This window comes from Ovis canadensis, chromosome 23, assembly GCF_042477335.2.
Source record: "Ovis canadensis isolate MfBH-ARS-UI-01 breed Bighorn chromosome 23, ARS-UI_OviCan_v2, whole genome shotgun sequence".
Classification (NCBI taxonomy): Eukaryota; Metazoa; Chordata; class Mammalia; order Artiodactyla; family Bovidae; genus Ovis; species Ovis canadensis.
Window position 1 is genome coordinate 39,294,208 of NC_091267.1, and position 4,224 is coordinate 39,298,431.

Here is a 4,224-nt window from a genome sequence, read left to right on the forward strand (position 1 = left end):
ATTCTGTACTGTGCAATTTAGCCCATAATGGTTTACCGTGATTTATTATTTCTTATGGTTTTGTGTGCATTATATGGTGTCGAGCCAAGAGAATTGCAAACTTTCCAAATCGGTGCTTCTATATTATTATTAATGTATTTTGCAATCCTTACAATACGGATCCCTTAGCAGATGTTTAAAAATGGTTTTCTGACTCACTGATTAACTAATTTGAAGACAATCTGGAAGGGAAAAGATTATGAAAAATAAATCAGGACAAAAGAATTATGTTTTATGTGTCAGATGCTATTCACAGAGCTTTATGTTTACCGTTTCACTTAACACAGCAGCTATCTGAAGGAGACTGTAATCTGTCTTTTAGGGATGAAGAAAAGGAGAAAACTCATGAGAAAATGAGTACTTTGCCCCAACTAACAGCCCTCGGATTTGAATCTCTGCAGCCTGACTCTAAAGTGTGCACATCACCACTACACTAGATTCTTAAGTCAGCGTAGATAAATAGAAAATAAAAGCGAGTCATAAAAAAAAGTTATGTGATAGTCAATTTAGATTTCTTCCTGGCAAAGGCTGCAGTTAATTCTGAAACAATGTAGATTTATTACATCACTTATTTTGGAAGGCTATAATAAAGAGGCAAGTCCCAGTTTGAACCAAAGGAAAAATGATATCAGACGTAGAATGTGAGGACCCTTCCATTCTAAAAATTTCAGTAAAATCTTTATTTCAAAGGATGTTTGCTAAAATTGTCATGGAAAAGAACCATGGCTTGTGGTTATAACAGATCTCAAAATGATTTTACAGCATTGCTGCTCTTTTTTAAACAGTATCATGAGTTACTTGGGGGCTTCCCAGTGGGCACTAGTGGTAAAGAATCCACCTGCTAATGCAGGAGACATAAGAGAGGCAGGTCCGAACCCTGGGTTGGGAAGATCCCCCGAAGAAGGAAATGGCAACCCACTTCAGTATCCTTGCCTAGAAAGTTCCATGGACAGAGGAGCCCAGTGGACTGCAGTCCATGGAGTTGCAGAGAGTCAGACACGACTGAGTACATATGCACACATGCATTACGTGGGAGGAAAGATCAGGGCAGTGAAGTCATTGCACACCTTTCTCAGTTCCCAAGAACAACTCAGCCCCACGTGCAGGGAGGGATGGACCAGGCATGATCCCTTTTACAGGAAAACTGGAGTCATCCTGAAAATATGAATCATGTTTGTACTAGCCCTGTGGAGAATGATTCTTCTAATAGACGCTAAGACAAGATTTCTGTTTTTCTGGGAAGTGAAGGAAGGACAAACCCTAAACTGTGGAAATCGAGCGCTGCAGACAGGTGTTTCTTACTTGTTAAGTCATTTCTTTGACTCAGAGCCCTTAAAGAAGCTACTCAGCCAAACCTTTACTCTTTCCCATCCTCTCTTTCAAAGTCAGACCACCAGGAATGTTTTCCAATTTTGGGGAATATTGTGAAAATATAATCTTTGTTGTGTTTTTAGGAATATGGGGACAGTTACTAAGAACACTTTTGAATAATGCAGTGCTTTTTAAATATGGATTTAGACATATAGTCATAGCTTTACATTATTCCCAAGTATTTTTTAAAAAACTTTACTATTTGAGTTAATTAGTACTTACCATGCAGCTACTTAGTTATTTTAGTTACATTGCTCATATAATTATTTTGAATACCTAATAAATATTTCAATAGCTTCTTGACAATATAAATCAATTAAGTTGTCCTTTTTGTGGCCTAGAGTCTAGAAAATAGCAGTGCGGAGAAAACACTCTGTATCTTGTGAATTTATTTTTCTTTCTTCCCTGTGTTCCCTGGTTATGGTTTTATAATTTTGACTGTATGATTTATAAAGCAGTGATATGGTCTAAATGCCTTGGTATACATAAGAATTAGAAATGTTTTATTAAAAGCAAATAAGATGTTTAAGTTAATAAAAAGCATGCGACATAAAGTGACCTGATGTCCGCGTGCCCTATTTGCTAGCTAAAATGTATGTAGTTATATCATTAAGATTCCTATTGAGTATGGTAGGTGCTGCCAAGTGGCTTCAGTCGTATCCGACTCTGTGCGATCCCGTAGATGGCAGCCCACCAGGCTCCCCCGTCCCTGGGATTCTCCAGGCAAGAACACTGGAGTGGGCTGCCATTTCCTTCTCCAGTATGGTAGGTTTGTAATAAACATATTTTGAGGATGTGGGTGACTGGATTTTTAAAAATCTTGTATAATAACAATTGCTTTTTACTGAGTTTGGCTAAGGTTTTGTTTAGAGCACTCTGAAACTTCAGCATGGGGAAGGAAGGTCAGGTTGTTTGAGTATGCACTGGATTCAGGAAGCTAGTCCTAGCCAGCATAAGGCATGGCCATTTGTCTCTGCATGGCTTAAGATCACACCTACTCCTGTCTAGGAAATTTGCAGAATGAGCTGGGTAATTCAAAGGAATCATTACAAATTTTAAACTTGATTTTTAAAATTAATAATTATTTTTGAAAAGTTCATGAAATATATGTATGTATATAGGTTGGTGATACTATTTTTATAATTGGTTAGATGCAAGATTATGTGTCAGATTAAAGAGATCAATAGATATGTATCAACTTTTTGAAATTAAGATTTTAAAAAATCCAGAAGTATTTTAATAAGCTTCATGTTTATCAAGGAAAATTCCTTACTTGAATGAAAATGATTTATGTTTAATTACTTAGGAAGTATTTAATTTAGGAGAGTTCAACACTTTAATAACTGATATTTAGAGTAAATTCAATTTAGAAAATTAAGCCCTTTTTCAGGAGCTCATTTTAAGTACTGGGTAAGAGACAGTTTCTTCCCAGGTGGCTCAGTGGTAAAGAATCCACCAGCCAATGCAGGAGACGTAAGAGAGGCAGGTTCGATCCCTGGGTTGGGAAGATCCTCTGGAGAAGGAAATGGCAATCCACTCCAATATTCTTGCCTGGGAAATCCCATGGACAGAGGGGCCTTGTGGGCTATAGTCCACGGGGTCACAAAGAGTCATACACAACCTAGTCACTAAACAACAAGAACAAAGGTGCAGTTAAGTGTAGAAATACAAAACTGGACATTGGATGTTGAATCCCTCAATTAAAATCCTAGTCTCATCATGTCCTAGCTGAAAAACTTGAGAACATTATTTGATTTTTCAGTTTCCTGATTCATAAAATAGGTATAATAATTCTAGTAACTTTATAGGTATGTTGTGAGGATTAAATGAAAACAGGTCTGAAACGCATAGATGAACCCTAGCCTGCAGTAAATGCTTAATAAGTGTTAATTACCTCTGTTTGGACTTAAAAAAGATGTAAAGAGCCACTGTGATATGATCTTTTATTATTATCACTTATGTCAAGGCACATAGAACTCTTTCTTGAGCCTCAGAAAGAGATGAGAACCAGTGTTCCACTGTCCAGTGGTGTGATTTTCCCCCTGTGCAACTCCAGGGGACATTGTTCACATTGTAGTTTATGTGAATGTACCTCCTGGCATTGTGCAGTGTACAGCCTGGTCAACTGTGCAGTGGTCATATAAGGAACATGTGCACATTACACAGATTCAATTATTCGTAGTATAATTATGGATGGTAAACAGTTGCCTGTGTAATTCTTGTAATGAACTTCACAAAGCAAGCCGTCTCCTTGGTGGTTTAGTTGCCAAGTTGTGTCCAACTCTTGCCCTAATTCTTGTAATGAACCTCACAAAGCAAACCTTCTCCTTAGGCTATCAGATTGACTCTTAACTGGAAAGGAAGAGCCAAAGGCTAAGAGGTTTATGAGAAGCATCATGGAGACCAAGTCTTCTAGTTCTAAATGAAAACCGGTTTCGAGTATTAAGCAACTGGGAGTGGTAATTGATGGAAGTAAATAATTACATCTTTCCCAAGGTTTGCATGTCAGTCAGGGCTGGCTGGAATCGCTTGGCAAGGTTATTCTGATTTTAGAATTTTAACTGTTGGAGAGGTTCAGGAGGAAATTAATTTTCATATATTCACCAGAATTGGAAATTGGATTGCTTCATCAATGAAGAGAAGGAAGGATGTGTCGAAGATTTTCGTTCTGTTAAAAATCTGGGCCACTTAGCTAACAATTCTTTTCTTAACAATTTGCTTTCTGGATGTTCTGTAGCGAAAGTGGTTGAAGGGTGTTCTGCTGTATCTGGGGCTTCCCTCATAGCTCAGTCCGTAAAGAATCTGCCTGCAATA